Source organism: Myxine glutinosa, chromosome 9, assembly GCF_964187855.1.
Source record: "Myxine glutinosa chromosome 9, kmMyxGlut1.1, whole genome shotgun sequence".
Classification (NCBI taxonomy): domain Eukaryota; kingdom Metazoa; phylum Chordata; class Myxini; order Myxiniformes; family Myxinidae; genus Myxine; species Myxine glutinosa.
This window is the reverse complement of record NC_136269.1, coordinates 91,001,072-91,020,705: the sequence shown is the minus strand read 5'-3', so window position 1 is coordinate 91,020,705 and position 19,634 is coordinate 91,001,072.

Genomic DNA, 19,634 nt, shown 5'->3' with positions numbered 1-19,634 from the left:
ACGGACGGACAGACAAACATACAGGGGTGAAAACATAACCTCCATCCACCTTTGGTGGTGGAGGTAATAAATTGGCCCACGTACGTACATTCACAAAGTACGTACACAGGCGTGGTGGTATTTACATTAACAATTAACACAAATACACAAGGGGAGTTATCACTCCTTCAATTCCAACTTTCAATACCTCACCCCAATGAGAATTGCACCCAAACTTGAAGACTATTCAGAGGAGTATTCAAGGCATCCGACTGATTCGAAACGCGTTTATGACGTGTTGCTTCCAGCAGAGGGGAGTATGTGTCAACTCTAGCTTTCCCATCCTGTTGTTACTTTTTCACTTTTTGTGCTTCTTTTTGTTTTGAACTCATACATTATCTTGTAATTCAATGTGGAAGATTCTGCCAGTATTATAGTGGATATATTTCAACATTGTGTTTCTGTAATATCTTATCATAATAGAGCAAACGTATGTGGTGACCTCTGACGACCCTTTAAGTCCTCCAAGACCATTAAGACCACCAATACTCCTGAAGACCCAACATACCCTTAAAGACTGCAAAGACCCAAAATAACACAAAGACCCTGAATACCCAAAATACCCTTAAAGACCCAAAGGACTCAAAATACCCTGGAGATCCAAAATACCTCGAAGACCCAAAACACCCAAAATACCTAAAGACCCAAAATACCCCAAAGATCTTTAAATACTCGGAGGAACCAAAAGACCCAAAAGCCCCTGAAGACCATAAAGACCCCGAAGTCCCCAAATACCACGAAGACCCCAAAGACCCAAAACACCCCAAACACCCAAATACCCTTAAAGACCCAGAGGATCCAAAAGACCCCAACAACCCAAAACACACTGAAGACCCAAAATACCCTGAAGACCCAAAATACTCTGAAGAACCAAAACACCCTGAAGACCCCAAAGACACTGAAGACCCCGAAGACCCTTAAAGACCCCAAAGGGGAAAAAAGGTTGAATTTTGGGGAATTTTTTTTATTTTAATCGCTCTTTCGTGTGTGTAGGGAAGTGTGTAGGGACTCCATTCATTATTGGGTGTAGGGAAGTGTTTTGGGCCACACAAAAAATAGGCTGGGGAATGCTAGTATCTATCTATAATTCCAGTAATCTCTGTGTGTATGTTTGTATGTTTGTATGTTTGTATGTTTGTATGTTTGTATGTTTGTCTGTGACCGCTGTTTCTCGACAACCACGGGTCCGATATACTTGAAACTTGCCAGGTATATTGCTGGGGACCTGAGGATGTGCCTTTTCAAGGTTTCATATTAATCGGACAAGTAGTTACCGAGCTATGGCGATTTCTTTACCAAACTCCGCAAGCCGTTCGCTTTGGACCAAACCATTTCATGTAAATAGAGGGGGGGGGGGGGATTGTCACCGTACTCGCAAGCCGTTCGCTTTGGACCAAACCATTTCATGTAAATAGAGGGGGGGGGGGATTGTCACCGTACTCGCAAGCCGTTCGCTTTGGACCAAACCATTTCATGTAAATAGAGGGGGGGGGGGGGATTGTCACCGTACTCGCAAGCCGTTCGCTTTGGACCAAACCATTTCATGTAAATAGAGGGGGGGGGGATATAATTTTAGATATATATATAGTACGGGCATGCCCTAGTACTATAAAATACATAGTCACAATATTACAACCGTTTATTTTTACATTGCATTGGAAGCTCAATGTCGTTGAACTCTCAAACATTTGATTTTTGATACATGATTTTCAAAATATTTTTGATACTTTTAAGTTATTCAATACATAGATAAAAATACCATGATCTGACATTATTGCCAAAAATTAAAATTTTATTTTTTGGAAAAAATGTGAAACAAGAATGGCCCTCGGCAGAGAGCATACCTCTGCCTGGAGTCACTATGGTAGAGCTAACACAGCTCAACAGTTTATGTTTTGTATCCCACTGATAGGCCTGATATGGATTCGGACCTGAACCAAAATCTCATCGCTTGTTCTTGTCGCCTAACCAACTCATTCACCAAGTTTAAAACAAATCCGTCCATAACTTTTAGAGATATTGCGCTACATATAGGTTTTAGCTCTATCACTTAATGGTGAAGAACCACTTAAAAATACCCTGATCCGGATTCGAATCTTCACCTAAATTGAATCAATTCTTCCCTGTCACACACTCAACCTGTTCACCAAGTTTCATCCGAATCCGTCCACAACTTTTTGAGATACCTTGATTTTTTATCGATTTTTGCCCTATCTCTCAATGGTGAATTCTCAGATCCAGATCAGTATCTGGATCTTCACCAAAATCTAATCATTCCGTGCATATCACATACCCAAAATCTCCACCAAACTTCGTCCAGATCCGTCACAATGTTTTGAGATATCTTGTCAAAAACAGACATAAACAGACAGACAAACCGACAAACAAATGAAAAATCACTCATGAGTGACACTTGGCAAAAGAGAACAAAGTAGAATGGCACTCAGTAGAGCATCCTTTTGACCTCAAAAATAATTGGTGGTTTGATTCAGTGACCTGAAATGCAAATCGTCTTCAAATTTAAAGTTAATCTGATGAAAATTGACAATTTTAGAAATTCGGCATAGCCCAATGCCCAAGCCTATGTTGACCTCAAATATAATTGGTGGTTGAATACAGTAAGCTGATATGAGAATCCTATTCAAATTTCAGGTCAATCATATGAAAATTGAGGATTTTGGAGATTTGAAAACAGTGGTTGACCTATGGCCTATGTTGACCTTGTGAAATGTTGACCTCGAAAATAGTTGTTAGCTGGATTCAGTTTGCTGATATGTAAATCCCATTCAAATTTCAAGTCAATTGGATGAAAATCGAGGATTTCAGAAATACCACCTTAAGTTGCTGACCTTTAGCCTATATTGACCTTTTGGCCTATGTTGATATCAAAAATCATGGGTGGTTGAATTCAGTGACCTGATATGTAAATCATCTTCTAATTTCAAGTCGATCGGATGAAAATTTAGGATTTTAGGAATTTTAAAAAAGTGGTTGACTTTTGGCCTATGTTGACCTTGTGACCTATGTTGACCTCAAAAATAGTTGATGGTTGAATTCAGTTTGCTGATATGAAAATCCTATTCAAATTTCAAGTCAATTGGATGAAAATTGAGGATTTTAGAAATTTGAAAAAAGCAGTTGACCTTTGGCCTATGTTGACCTTTTGACCTTTTGAACTCAAAAATAAATAGGATTCTGTCGCACCACTAAGTCTACCATTTGGTGAGGTTTCGTGAAGATGGGTTTAAAATTGTGACCTGTAGGCAAGTATAAGTGAGCAGATAGACACACACACAAACACACACACAAACACATACACAAACACACACATAAACACACACACACACACACACACACACACACACACACACACCGGAGTGATCAACATGTCAAAAATTATTTTTTCCAAGTAACAAACAGTCTGACAGGGGTGAAAACATAACCTTGAAAAACACCTTTGGTGGCAGAGAAAAATGCAAAAAAATGAAACATTTATTATTCGTTTTAATAGTCCAATATATTTTAATCAGACAATAACTTGATTTTAATTTGTAGTTTCAATCAGTATAGCACTTAATGGGAATATTTAAGTCCAGTCGTAGGAGATAAGTGGCATCGTAAATTGGTGTGTTGCGTTTTCTAAAATACGTATTAATGAACGCGAAAGCTCCAATGTTATAATCTCCTATCTCTGTGGTTTAATGCGATTTAACAAAAAATGAACAGATATTGTTTAAATGAGCGAAAAACAGACCTTTAACTGACCTCCCAATGCTACTACTATTTCAGAATAGTTTTCTGAACCACTTTACTTAAACAGAAATGTTATAGTAGAAGAGAGCTTCAAACTTGAGGACAGCACAAACAGTCAACAGGCCTATTTCATGCTTTATGCAATTTACAAACACAAACTAATTTGAGTCACTGTGGTAGAGTTCAATGTTTCGAGCTCGCCTACCACACTTGTTCTTGTCCGAACCACAAAGACAGGCAATGGCATAATCAAATCAAGTCTCCTTTTGGCACAAGAACATCCCCTCAGACACTTTCCTAGTTTGCATTTGCAGGCCGGTGACTTTTGCACAATGGCTGGTTTATCTGGTTTTGATTTCAACATGGGGGTGAGCTTTCCTATCAGACGCAATCCTGCCAAAGTCCTTGGAATCTGGGTAGTTCTGTACTAGACAGATGGGCTGACTTCCAACCACGAGTCTAGTTAAGTTCCCGAAGTATGCACTGACGAAACGCGTCTTCAGTTGGTGGAAGAGTTCGGATGTCTCCTTTTATGCGGATGGCCCTCATGTGTGCCCGTAACCAATCGAGGTCACCTTGGAAGCCAGTTTGTCCGTACAGAGCGACAAAATAACATCTGCTTTCTACAAAACCTCTTAATCTAGGGCAATGTCTGTTTTGGTTGGTTCAGAAAAACCATCTTGAACAAGGAGGTTGTAGCAGCTACCTCTGGGTATACACAATCGCCTTGCACCTACCGAGGACGCGGAGCGATCACCATGCTGGGCTCGCCCAGGACGCCCGGGCACGCCCAGCCTCGCCTTTCCAGGGCTCGTCCAGGACGCCCGGGCATGCCCGCTCTCGACTTGCCAGGCCTTGTCCAGGACGCCCAGGCATGTCCAGACTCGCCTTTCCAGGGTTCGCCCAGAACGCCCGGGCACGCCCAGCCTCGCCTTTCCAGGGCTCGTCCAGGACGCCCAGGCATGCCCGCTCTCGACTTGCCAGGCCTCGTCCAGGACGCCCGGGCATGTCCAGACTCGCCTTTCCAGGGTTCGCCCAGGACGCCCGGGCACGCCCGGTCTCGCCTTTCCCGGGCAAACGCTCCGGGATAATGTGTATATATATTGCTGCCCGATAAACGGGCTTTTCAGAGTACCCGAGTTGGTTTGACACAATAAAGAAACTCGGATGAATTCCAGCTTTTTGTCGCGTCCATTCTTCCGATTTACGTTGGAGCATAGCTCCTACAAGGTGATCAAGAGCTGCAATCGATGCCCTTTTCTTTCCTCCACGCTGAAACGGGTATACTCGGGGTGCCAAGGAGCAAAAATGTGCTTCAAAAGAGATCAAGGTAGTCATGAGAGAACATACTTTTTTCTTGTGTGTTTTCTGGTAGATTGGACCATTGCACACATGTTTCTGGAGGCCTGCTCGGTCAAGTCTCTTGCGAAAGTTGTCTTTGAGCTGGATTTAGAACTTTGCCACATGACGAAATTTGGCACAAAAATGACGGGTAGAGTCACTATGGTAGATTTTGATTGTAAAAATTGGAATCTGGGTAGTTCTGTACTAGACAGATGGGCTGACTTCCAACCACGAGTCTAGTTAAGTTCCCGAAGTATGCACTGACGAAACGGGTAAAATTGATTGTTTCACTCTGTTCCCATTGCTGTATACCAACATTTAAGATATAATTATAAAGGGTTCATAGTGGGCTCCAAGTTGGTAGGAAAGTATTTTTGATGGGGTCACTGAGTGCAGATTTAGGGGTCAAAGTCAAAAGGTCATGCTCGGAAGGGGTAGGTGAAAATTTAGGGGTCTTGGGTATAAATAGTCTTGCTGTAACCAAACCAATGAACATAAATGAATCAAAATGACACAAATTTAAGAGCAATATATGGCAAAGTTTGTAAGAATCAAAGGATGTTAGATGTGTTCACAGGTTTTAGTATGAACTCCTTAGTGTCTATGAACAGAATCACAAAATTGGCAAAAAATGAGTTTTCTTTCACAATATTAGTTCTGCACAACCTACATGATCAGAACAGGAGTAAATGTTGATAAAACGTATAAATTGATCAATTTCAACCTATTTCACTCTTTACTTGCATATTTGCAAGTTACATTAACCCCTTCTGGATATTTCACATCCTTTTGTGACATAAATGAATCCTTCATGTACATCATCAATTAACACTTTGTCGATACCGTAACGTGGTCAAATGTTAAAGTTGGTCAATGTCGAGGATGATTACAGGGTTATTATGAATAATTTTCAGAATAGCCAAGTTTACTCATTAAAAGACCTTGCGACTGTGTGCATTAATCAATATTCCATTTGTTATCATTGTAGCTACAATTTACATGCATGTACATGTACATGTATGTTAAAACTCACTCATTCAGCTATTTTCCCCATACAAAATTTGAAAGAACACTTCCTCTTCGTCATCTGAATTTGTCACCACAAAAGGATGTTACAATACCAAGAAATTCCAATTGTTATTATCATATACTTTACATCATACCATTACCAGGCTATAGTTAGGATGATGAAAGACTAATGATGAATGATGAAACAGAGAATGAGATGTCCATGTACAGGTTCATAAAATGCGATCATTCTTCTCTTCAGCAAGTGTACAGAGTGGTCACAAAGTCGCTATGCATAATAGTGTGATAGTGTGTCCTCTGTTACTTATTTGTTACTGTCGCCAGAGGAGAGGGTATTGCATTTGAGTCCGTTTGTTTGTTTGTTTGTTTGTCTGTCTGTCTGTTTGTGTGTGTGTTTGTTTGTTTGTCCACACAGAATAAATATGATTTTCTCTGCAACCGTTTGTCTGATTGACAGGAAATTTTCACCATAGGTGCAACTACACCTGTACAAGTTTTTAATGATAATTATGACGTAATAGGTCACGTGGTATGGGCGCCATCTTGGAAAAACCGAAAATGTTTGCACCTCTATCTCCGAAAGCGCTGCATAGAAAATATTGAGACATGGCTTATTGTAAAGAACTCTCCATGTGGAATAAAATATGTTAATGATTATGTCATAGGTGCCTCCATTATGACATCATAATTAGACAAGTACAAAACTTCATACGATTAAGATGAAACTTCTTGGGATAAATTGGTGGAGAAAAAAAAAGATGACGTCATTGGTTACGTGGTTCGGCCTCCATATTTGTTTTACTATAAAAGCCTTCAAAACCACTGAAAACACGTCCTGGCGAGGGTCCGCAATCTGATTGCTCTTTCTTGTTTTATTTGTTTTCCAGCTACGGCTTCAGCATGATGGACACCAGTGTGTATAGATAGAAGAGAGACTGATTACTTGTGTTTGGGTTCACGACCGCGCGCAAGAAGGACTAAGTTTTGAAGGCATAAGGACACGATTTTCACAGAGGTTCGATAAGACGGCTCCTACTGGCATGGGAGAAGAAGGCTTTTTCAACAGGGAGTGTCCTAGATTTGACTTGATTTAGAGCAAGGTTCTTCTGCAGCGATTTCCCACCATTAAATCAAGATGAAGTGTATTTTTTCGGATGAGTGTGCTGTTTACCTCAGCAATCGATCCAGGAATGTTTATTTTTGGTGCAAAGAAAATCCTCATTTTTATGAGGAAATTGAACAGCATCCTCCTCATGTCATGATGTGAGCAGCAATTTCAGAAGATCACTTGATGGGGCCATATTTTTTCGATACAAGTGTCAATCACACTGCTTATTTGAACATGCTTCAGACGTGGTTTGTTCTACAACTGCGTGAGAGAGGTCTCGGGGCAACAGCTATTCTTCAACAAGATGGTGCACCAGCACGTTATGCTCGCAGTTAGAGAATATCTTGATGACAAATTCAGTGGACGATGGATTGGACGTGGATCTGCGATAGTGTGGCCCCCTCGAAGTCTGGACTTAACAACATGTGACAACTCGCTTTGTGGCATTGTGAAAGAGGAAATTTCTCATCTCTGCCTAACAAGAGTTGAAGACCTCAAAATAGCTGTCAGGGGCTGCTTTTATGACCTCTAACCCTCAATATGGAAGATGTCCAGAAGAACATGGAGAAAAATTCAAATTTGTGCGGAGAATGGCGGGGAGCATACAGATAAATTCTTTCTAAATTCTAACTGCGTACATAGGGACTTTGTGGCCATTCTGAACACAGTAGTGGACCTCTGAAGCAGTTACAAGCCATGGTACATGACACATGACACTCATACAAGGGCAATGCGATCTACATTTGTCTTCATGGCATTTACATCTCGAAGACATCACACCTGCTTTGGATGGTTTGGCCATTAAAGTAGCCAACATCTTGGTATTCCTGTCAAAATCCATGGGATCAGGCAACATTGGATTTGCTAGCATTGCATGTTTCCAAATCAAAATTTGATACATGTCCTCATGATATGCATCTGAAACACATCACTGGTCGGTGACAATGATGAGAAGTCAGATTATTTTTTTTTGTAAAAGATGACAGCACAGCTCATCCATAGTTTTAGATAAGTCCTTTTCCCCATATAATGCAAATATATATTCATTCTTCCATCCTGCTGTTGAATTGCCCGCAATCAGATTAAATGTTCCCTGTTTGTTGTGTTCGGGAATAAACCCGTTTGGATTTTAAAGAGATAAGGTTCTCATGTTTGTCCTCAATTCCATGCGAGCGTAGTCCACCATAATCACATCTCCACAGGGGTTAAAACTATTTTGGTACATTGTGGGATTTGAACCTCTCGCTGCAAGGTGCTCAACATTAGTTGAGCCGTTGATGCAACAACATATATGCTGTATGTGTATATATATATATATATATATATATATATATATATATATATATATATATATATATATATATATATATATATATATATATATATATATATATGTATATATATATATATATATATATATATATATATATATATATATATATATATATATATATATACATACATACTCGTCAGTATATATTGCTGCAGTTTTGCAATAAAGAACACCTCCCCCCCCCCTAGCTAATTACATGACAACATGTAGCGTTATTAGTCATTAGTCAGTTATCTTACTATAATTCACCAAATGTCCGTCTGTCCGTTCGAAGGTACCGCAAAAACGGCTCAACCGATCACAACGATATTTTGGGTGGGTATTCCTGGGACCCCTTGGAGTAAAATAGGCTATATTGTTTTTCAAAGTTTTCAAATTTTTCAATTTTCCAGTTTTTCCAAACACGATGGAATAATATTTACCGATATCAACAGTGATGTGGCTTTTATTGAAATTCTGCAAATACTGTTTAGATTTTGATGACAATTATGAAACTGCAGCGAATCTGGAAGTGGACAGATGCCGGCAATGCGCGGGTTTGATAATATCCAAATACAACCGTCATTCAATCGTAATGTTAAACGTTAATCGTGTTAATCGTTTTGTTAAAGTATCAATTGATGATTGGAATTGAGTGAATACAATTGCGATTTTGAATTCGTAATTGTGTTCACCCAACCAACCGTACAGAACTTCACATCAGGATTTAAATATTTGCTTATGTCACGAATGTTGTTAAAAGTTTATTTTTTATGTTAATGTTATTTAATTTGTGATTGGAGTGATGCTGTTTGGAATGAAAAAAGAGATCGAGTTCAAGTGAATGACGGAATGCTGTGACGGTTTCTACTTTCTAAACGTGAATTCGCGGATCGCCATATGCAGATTCGCCATTGACTGGGTATGGAAAAACGTACCCGTTTGTTTGCCAACGGGTACGTTTTTCATGGAAGTCCTTCACGAGCTTGCTGTCCATGTCTGACGTGCGACTGAAGGTGCTACAGGAATGTGGAATTTATTGGTTAGCATTCGCCGTTTCTGCATTGTCTGTTTGCTTCTGGCCTCCCACCCGTGCGTATCACGGGTACCAACACTAGTTTCTTATTAAATGTAAAGATTAGCTCCCTTCCCATTGTGTAGTAATTAAAGCAAATATGCTTTGAGTTTAGGCAGGATTCAAACCTTCGTATAGTGGAAGGAAGATGTTGATTCATGTGCAAGGAGGCATGGCTACAAGCACAGTCCACGTTATCAACCCGACTGAAGTAGGCGTGGCTAAAAGAACCGCCCATGTCACCAGCAGGTAACCAATGAGAGGGTGTGGACACGTCACCAACAAGCAGACAATGAGAGGTCGTGGACACGTAAACAACCAATCAGGTCTGGAATCTTCCCCAGCAAAACTCACAAGCAAACTTCGACCAATGAGAGATCGTGGGCACGCAAAACAACCAATGAGAGGCCGTGGAACATTCTAGGGAGCTTTTCCACCCAATATAAACCCCATGTCCATCGCACTTTTCCTTCTCTGCTTTCGCTCGCTGCCCTCTTGTCGTCGTACTTCAAACTGGCTGTCCGACGTGCTGGTTCGTCCTTCCTGCACTGAATTCTTTGTCCTGGATTGTCGTTTGTGCTGACTTTGACGCGGCGGTTCATCCTGCGGACCTTCTGCAAGCTGCACGTTCTGAATCGACCGGGAGCTGCGCGTGGAAGCTAGTGAACCCAAGTCCGTGGCTGCACGTTGCTCGGTACGAGTTTAACCATTGCAATTCATTCCTAATGTGTGTGTGTGCAAGGCGCCTCTCGGGATTTAGATAGGTAAGAATTTATAAGTCTGCCTCTCCTCCTTTTTCTTAAATAAAAGATGTATACATTTTTGTTTCCTTCATCCTGTTCATGTACATCTTTCCCCCCATTGGCCCAGCATAGCCCGAAGCAAATCTGACTTTAATTAGACCCATAATTCACGCAGCATAACCGTGATTCACACCAGCACAAAAACCGCTCGGCACACTCGATTGGAATTAGGTGTGAAATCACCAGAAGGGGGTTCATTTCCCGGTCTTTCTAACCATGTGGTCTTGAAAGTATTTGGGTAGTGACCAATAACCATTCACCCCTGGTTGGGGGATTGGCATTTGAAGTTGCTTCGCAACTCTCCGGGCACGAGTTTCGTCGTGGCCGACGACCCCGTGGACCGAACCGGGGATCCGCAACAATATATATATATATTTGTATATATATATATACAGACCTGACATTTAATATGGAATATATTTTTTTTCTTGACTTGGGTTTACTTTCTGAACTCAGTATATCAATCTGGTGAGTTTCTTTTACCCTTCGGTGATGTCTTTGTTGAAAGAACCATGTCACTGATTGTCTTTCACAGCAAGAAGTCAATAACAGGATTATATCACAGGTGGCGTGACAAAATGTAAGGACAGGTACATTTGACGATTGGCTTCACAATCGGGTATATAAGGGTTGTTGCGTTCTGTATTAGTGGAAAACAACTGCTGCACGTCTACAAAAGTTATTGCCGCTTCCTCTGGAGATGGTCCGTCAACTTGACAATGCTGTTTGTCATGGAGTGGTGGCTTTACAAAATTACGGCATGAAACAGCGTGCTATTGCTCGGCAGTATGGCATCACTCAAGGTCAGGTGTCAAAGATCCTGAAACGAAATGCTCAGAGGGTGTCCCTACTCCAATACCGAGGCCAGGGCGTCCACGCAGAACCACAAGGAGAGATGATCGCCGGCTGCACCGATTAGTCTGCAATGGCCGTACCAAGTCAGCTAATCGGCTTAGGGCTGAGTGGCAGCAACTGACAAATGTGCCTGTATCCAGAAGGCTAGTCAACCAACGACTGGTTCAAGCAGGCTATCGTGCCAGGCGTCCCCTGAGAAAGCCACGCCTGACCAGACAACACAGCCAGCGCCGATTGCAGTGGGCCAGAGAGCACCGTCAATGGCAGCCAGGACACTGGAATCACGTGACCTTCAGTGACAAGTCTAGATTTCTGGTCTATCGTCAAGATGGCCATGTCCGAGTGCGTAGACAAGTGCATGAAGCCCACAACGAAGATTGTATAGTGCCAAGAGTCCAAGCTGGAGGTGTTGTGGTGACCGTTTGGGCTGCGTTTCATGCAGGGGGAAAAACTGACCTGGTTGTTCTGAATGTAAACCTGAACCAGTTCAAGTACAGGGTCATTCTGGAAGAAACATTGCTTCCATTTGCTCGTGCAGCCTTTCGAGGAAACTTTGTCTTCCAAGATGACAATGCACGGCCTCATCGTGCTCGCATGATCCAACACTTTCTTGCTGACCGTGGTGTAGAGCATATGGAGTGGCCTGCCATGTCCCCGGATATGAATCCGATAGAGAACTTGTGGGCAGATTTAACGCATCAAATCGACAACTTGGACCAGCAGCCTACCTTTGTGCGTGAATTGCAGCAGACTATTGTCACTGCATGGCAAGCGATTCCTGTCCAAACCTTGGCAAATCTCGTGGACAGCATGCCTCGACGTGTACGTGCTCTCCTGAATGCTCGTGGGGGTTACACGAAGTACTGAACTGTAATTTTACTGTCCGTAATCCCAGTCATAATTTAGCTTTTGTTTTTGTTGAATTTTTTTTTGGCTAATGTGCAAAATAAAGAGATACTTCTGGAAAACGTACAGAAGTTTAACACAGTACTGTCCATGAATTGAGTTCGATAGCAGTTTACATCACTTTCAAGGATCAATTTATTTGCTTCGAAATGTCAAATGTGCTTTTTGTTTCTTTTAAAGGTCACATTAACAAAATCTAGAATAATTTCAACATAATTCCAATGAACTTTTGGTTCTAAGTCATCTTGAAAAGTAAGTTCACCCCCACAAAAAAAATAATCCATATTAAATGCCAAGTCTGTATATATATATATTGTTGCGGATCTCAGCGCCGGCCTTTCCCCTTACCAAGGGGGGATTAGTCCCCTTGTCTTTTACCAGCCGACGGGACCCGGGACCTATGACGTCCTTCCCGGACAGCGTTAGATAGGGGGTTAGGACTATTAATTCGCTATTACCTAAGTACTAACGCTGACCGGGAACGAGTAAATAAGCCCCGCCCGAATCACAGGTGTTAGTGGAAACGCCGAGCGGTAGCGACCCGTGACCCGAGCCGTTATCAAGGACTAAACCCGATCCACGCGGTTCGTAATCGTGCCACGCGTACCCAATGAAGGAAATGACTGAAACGGTCGATTTTGGAAGGAAGGAATAACAGAATTTATTTCCACTTTGTACAATAAGAAGAAGAAGAACACACAGTGCAACCTTAAACAGTCTTAACGTATCCCTGGACAAATGGGCCCGTTCACTCTCAGACACACTCACACGGGGTTGCAGATGAACAGGTCGATGGTCCAGAGATGCATCCAGGCAGCTCGCTCTCTGGTCCCCAACTCGCACCACGAAGCAGATGAACCAGACGGCAGGAGCTCTCTGCGTGTCGTTTGGTGCGCACGGGATTATTACAGGGCAACGGTAGGCTGGCTTTGGCGGTTACACTCGCGGCTCAGCCGCGTACGTAATAAGCGGACAGTTCGATACGCGCTTCTCAATGCGTTTCTCACTTAATGCCTTGAAACTGTCATGCGCACGCCGGTCCTCTCAGTGCTGTTCTCACGCGAGTGCTCCAGATCAGGTCTCTCAATGGCTTCTCGCTTGGCGTTGCTTGGCTCACTTGGTTTGCGCTTGGCTCCCGTCCTCCTCAAGTCCTCGCTGGCAAGTCCTCCCGAATAAGTCCTTTATCATGCGCAATTCCTTTCAGCCCTGGACAGTCCTCATATAGTCCTCTGTAAGCAAGTTCTCTCCAATCAGTCTTCTATAATGCGCAATTCCTTTCAGCCCTGGACAGTCCTGTTTAAGGGCTTTGTGCAAAGGCTTATATAGCCTTGCTCAGCGAACCTTCCAGCACTTACTAGATGCGCCCTTACCACACCCTCTCAAGCCATGCCCTCTCAGCCCTGGTTGGCTGTTGCCCTTACCGTCACTGCCTCTGACGTGCTGCTTGATGTGGCCACACCCCGACCTCGCGCTCCTCCCCCTTTTCAGGCCTACCTCGTGGTTACCCGACTAGTTTGAGCGAGAAACGGGCAGCTAACGCTGCTGTCGGCCAAAGCGTAACAAACGAGGTGGATTAGCCGAATGGGGCACGGGATCGAGTTTGCCCATAGATGGAAATGAAGGGCGGCTGCAAAATGAAAGGGGCCTAAGCTTATTTCTTTACACAACGCAGATATCACGAGGGAAAGTGGCCTACTCTTACACATACTATGACATAACTAATTCTAATGGGCCTACGTGTTGCTTGTGGACTAACTATGGGGGGCAAACCTTTAGCCTTTAATGATGTTATCTATCTATAATTCCAGTAATCTCTGTGTGTGTGTGTCTGTGTCTGTGTGTGTGTATGCGACCGCTGTTTCTCGACAACTACCGGTCCGATATACTTGAAACTTGCCAGGTATATTGCTGGGGACCCGAGGATGTGCCTTTTCAAGGTTTCATATTAATCGGAGAAGTAGTTACCGAGCTATGGCGATTTCTTTACCAAACTCCGCAAGCCGTTCGCTTTGGACCAAACCATTTCATGTAAATAGAGGGGGGGGATTGTCACCGTACTCGCAAGCCGTTCGCTTTGGACCAAACCATTTCATGTAAATAGAGGGGGGGGATTGTCACCGTACTCGCAAGCCGTTCGCTTTGGACCAAACCATTTCATGTAAATAGAGGGGGGGGGATTGTCACCGTACTCGCAAGCCGTTCGCTTTGGACCAAACCATTTCATGTAAATAGAGGCGGGGGGGATATAATTTTAGATATATATATAGTACGGGCATGCCCTAGTATGTACAATTCGCAAAACCTCAACAATATACATATATATATATATATATACAGTATATATATATATATATATATATATATATATATATATATATATATATATATATATACATATATATATACAGTGAAACCTTGACTTACGAGTTTAATTCGTTCTGGGGTTAACAAGGAGAGATGCAGAAAATAGGGCAAAATGGAGAAGATTGTCATGGGGACCGCAAGGCTAACCCCCGCTCTAGCAGGGAAAATGGCCTTTAAAATGCATGTTGTTGTTGTGTGTTGTGACCGAGCTCGTAACTCAATTTGCTCGTTTCTCAAATTAAATTTCCCCATTAAAATGCATTGAAATGCTATTAATCCGTTCCAGCCCGTCAAAAACCACACCAATTTTTTTTTAAATATGCAGTATATATAAAAATATCTCGCGCTTTATATTTCACCTGTATGCAGCATACAAGTTGGCAGGATGGCCTGGACTGGAGGTACGCACACTTGACTCCAAACTGTCCAGCCTGGGTTTGAATCCCGACCCAGCTATAACCTGTCATGGGTGAATCACAGGCAGGGTGATTCATCAATGTGTGTACCGCTAAACTGGGCGCCCCGTTTGCGTCCCATTAGTTGTTGGATGTTAAGGATCTCACCGTGTTTTCCACATAGAGAAGGCGAGCTATCGCCGGCACTCTGAACAAGTTGTGGCCTGGCATGCTCTTCTCCTCTGCCGTTATATACGTCCTCCTCGGCATCTTTTTCCAGAAGAGCCCTGTCTCGTCACAGCTCACAGTTGAAGATTTGCTGGGGGATGTATCCTTCGGCTTCTATCAGTTCGGCAAAAGTTATAATAAAATCTTCAGCTGCCTTCACATCCGAGCTTGCTGCCTCACCATGCCTGACGGAGTGAATGCCGGTCCTCTTCTTAAAATTATCAAACCATCCCCGACTGGCTTTGAATGACTCTTCCGATACCTTGTCCGTTGATGTTCCCGCCGTCTGCTGCACCAAATCCCCGTAAATGTCTCGGGCCTTCTCACACATGATGCTCTCGGTCACGGTATCTCCTGCGAGCTGCTTCTCCGTCAACCACACAAACATCAACTTCTCCATCTCTTCATGGACAGAGGTCCGGAGCTTTGAAATAATCGTAACGCCCTTGGCTGGCGTTATAGCCTTTATCGACTCCTTCTGCTTCAAAATCGTACATATCGTAGAAGTACTACGATCGTACTGCCTCACCAAGTCGACAACACGCACACCTCGCTCATGTTTTTCGACGATTGCGTGTTTTATATCAAAGCACATCATCCTCTTCTTCTTCTCAGTACTGCCCTTGGCACTTAATTTCTTAGGACCCATGGTTAAAACTAAGAAATTTTCCAAAATAACCAAAATGCGAAAACAAAGCAGCAGCGATATACGGCAGAGATGCTTGCACGGCAAGATAACCACGTGACCGGAACCCACCTGGTGGCGGGTGGCGTAAGCTCGTAACTCAGATCTCGGCTTGCATCTCAAAGCAAAAAACCGCCCGAGCGACGGCTCGTATCTCGGAAAACTCGTAAGTTGGTGCACTCGTAAGTCAAGGTTTCACTGTATATATATATATATATATATATATATATATATATATATATATATATTGCAGTTCTGTGTTTTTGCAATAAAGGTTAATTTTCCCCTCATAGTTAGTCACACTAAAACACGTAGCCTCGCGATAGTTCAGTTATTTCTTAGTAAATGTAAGCATAGTCCTTTTCCTGTGTAGTTTTGCTTTGAGTAGAATAATGAGAGTTAGGTTTCCTTCCAATGCTTTATGCCGCCTCGATTCTTTGGTTTTTGGCGCAAATTAACACGAGGCCGGCCTGACAAGTCGAGGCAGGCCGAAGGAAGGCGGGACGGGAGAAGTGGGAGTGACCGGTAAGCATGAGCCGCCAATCAGGGCTCGAGGGGAGTGGCTTAGCACTGCGTCAAAAGGCGTGGTTTGGAACATTTGAGGCAGGCCAGGTCATGGCAATATAACCCTGTGCCCAAATGCCTCCACCTCAGTTATGAGGGGAGAGGCATTCGTTGAACAAGTTATGAGGGGAGAGGCACTCGTTGAACAAGTTATGAGGGGAGAGGCGCTCGTTGAACAAGTGATGGGGAGAGGCGCTTGTCAGTTCTGAGGAGAGGTGCGCTGAACAAGTGAGAGTTTTTGAGGAGGACCTGCGCTGAGTGATGAGCTTGAGTTATCAGTTCGAAGCGCTGTGTTGAATTGAGTTACAAGTTAAATGCTCGGTTGAGCTTGAGGCAGATCCTCTGTTGAGTTACGAGGGTGAAAGCGCGCCGTTATATAAATCACGCTGTGAGGGACCGCCGTGCCAGGCGAGAAACGCGCATATTCGCCTGCCTGCCTTTGTTCGAGATACGTGCCGCAAGGATCCCTCCCGCTTGCCTGCCTGCCTTCGTCGAGGGACGTGCTGTGACCGCAAGAGGGCCACGCCAGGTGAGCTGTTCCTGAACGACCAAGCCGGCACGTTCAGCGCATGAACATTTCCTTCCTTCATTCCCCCTGTGAGTGGGCCCATTGTCTGGGTAATAAGCTAAGACTGTATAAGATCTGTCCTGTGTCTCTGCTTCTGCTACCGATCATTGTAAATCATAATTATTAAATCTGTTATTTCTTTGATTCGGCCGTCTCGTCTTTTCCCTCATTGACTGAGCGTGGTACGAATAATATCGCTCTAATCATGTTCCAATACCAAGGTAACTGCACGGCCCACGTGGTGTGCCATCCGCTCGGACGTACTCAAATTACGTGTGGTTCGTGCGAGACTTGATCCCCGCTTCCGCGGTGGCGTGGGTACTTAGGTACGTGCGAACATCGTCCCGAAACCCTGTCCCGCATCTGACCGGAAGTGGCGACTCGAGTCTCGTGGTTGCGACGACCCAAGAAGAACAAGGGGCTTAATCTCCCCTTGGTAAGGGAACGAGGGTCGCGCGGAAAACCATAACAATATATATATGTATGTATATATATATATATATATATATATATATATATATATATATATATATATATATATATATATATTGTTATGTCAATGGGGTAGGGGAATATCTAGAGTCAGGTAGATCTGAATAGGTAACATGCTTCGTCTGTCGCGATAAGGAATCTGCCCTGTAATAAGTTCTGTGTGTTTTGTCCAGTTTGTCGGTTAAGGAGTATACCTGTGAACATAGCAGGATGTTCGTGTGCTAGGTAGTTGTAGGGATTAAAGATAACAGCCCTTGTGTGTCACACCTGGTAATAAAACCTTTGTCCCTTATGGCAACGCACACCTGTAAACACTTAGATCGGCCCTTTAGCGCACACAGTAATTAAATCCCCTTCCCTTACAACGATTAAATCCCCTTGGGACCCACAGTAATTAAATCCCCTTCCCTTACAACGACTTTGGAAGAAGCCAGATCGGGGCACCGCCGGGTGGCCGCCGTCAGCTACACCACCAGCTCGGCCTAGCCACATCGAGTAGCACGAGCTATGACCATGCCACATGGAACGTGTGATTGGAGGGAAGGAGCTGGAAGGTTCGGTGGAAGGCACTGGTTGGTGGCGCGCCAAGGCTGACGTCACTGCCCAGGTTATAAAAGGGCGGTGCAGGACATTTTCAGCAGCTCTAGCCCTTGCAAACTCTAGCCCTTGCACTCTCTTGCTCTTGTGCTGCACCCTCCCTGGCCTCTTGACGCTGCACAACGTCTTGTGCTTGAAGCTCTTGCACTTCTTCTTGGTCTTGGGACCCTGGTGGTCATTGATTCGCCATCTTCGTGGTGCTATGAGCGGTGCTCGGTGCTCGGTGCATCTGGAGCTTGGGTTGGTGCTGAGCAGGCGGGACCTCGTGGTGTGCAGCGGAGCGAGTCACATCGGGACCAAGCGACGCGTACGAGGCGGATGGAGGGTTTCTCCGAATCGGAGCTTGGAGCCGCGTGGGGACAAGACGATGGACAGATAAGACCGCACACCACATATACACCAGAACGAACGGTTCTTTTCGTAATTCCTTCCTTCGTCTCGTATCCGGAATCTGTCGCGTGGGGATGTCCCGATTAGGATATTTATTACCGGCGCGTGCTTTTCCTGTCCCACCATTCTTGCGAATAAACCCTTGTATTATTTTCTGTATATATATATATCTGAATGCAGTTTCCGTGTGCTTGATTTAATAGGTAAGACTGCAGGGCTCTTGCGCCACCCCCCTCCATCCCGCGCACTTTGGTGTCGCTTTTTGTTTCCGGAGTCCGCCATTGAGTTTTCGCCTCAAGGGCTAAGGCCTTCGCAATCGGCTTCCGTGACGGTCTGATTTTAATCAAAGGCGGCCACACGACAATATATATATATATATATATATATATATATATATATATAAAATATATAAAACCCGCTTGGAGTTTGCAAAAAAGCACCTAAAGGACTCTCAGACTGTGAGAAACAAGATTCTGTGGGCTTTCATGTGTCTTTCACTGAGGAGAGGCTTCCATCTGGCCACTCTGCCATAGAGGCCAGATCGGTGGAGTGTTACAGTGATGGTTGTCCTTCTGTAAGTTTCTCCCATCTCCACACAGGATCTCTGGAGCTCAGCCAGAGTGGCCATCGGGTTATTGGTCACCTCTATTACCAGGCACTTCTCCCCCGATTGCTTAGTTTGGCCGGGCGGCCAGCTCTCGGAAGAGTCCTGGTTGTTCCAAACTGCTTCCATTAAGAATTATGGAGGCCACCGTGCTCTTGGGAACCTTCAATGCAGCAGAAATTTTATTGTAGGCTTCTCCAGATCTGTGCCTCGACACAATCCTGTCTCTGAGCTCTGCAGGCAGTTCCTTCGACCTCATGGCTTGGTTTTTGCTCTGATATGCATTGTCAGCTGTTAGACCTTATATAGACAGGTGTGTGCCTTTCCAAAGCATGTCCAATCAATTGAATTTACGACAGGTGGACTCCAATCAAGGTGTAGAAACATCTCAAAGATGATCAAGAGAAATGGGAGGCACCTGAGCTAAATTTCAAGTGTCATAGCAAAGGGTATGAATACTTATGTAAATGTGATATTTAAGTTTTTTATTTTTAATAAACTTGCAAAACTTTCTAAAATCCTC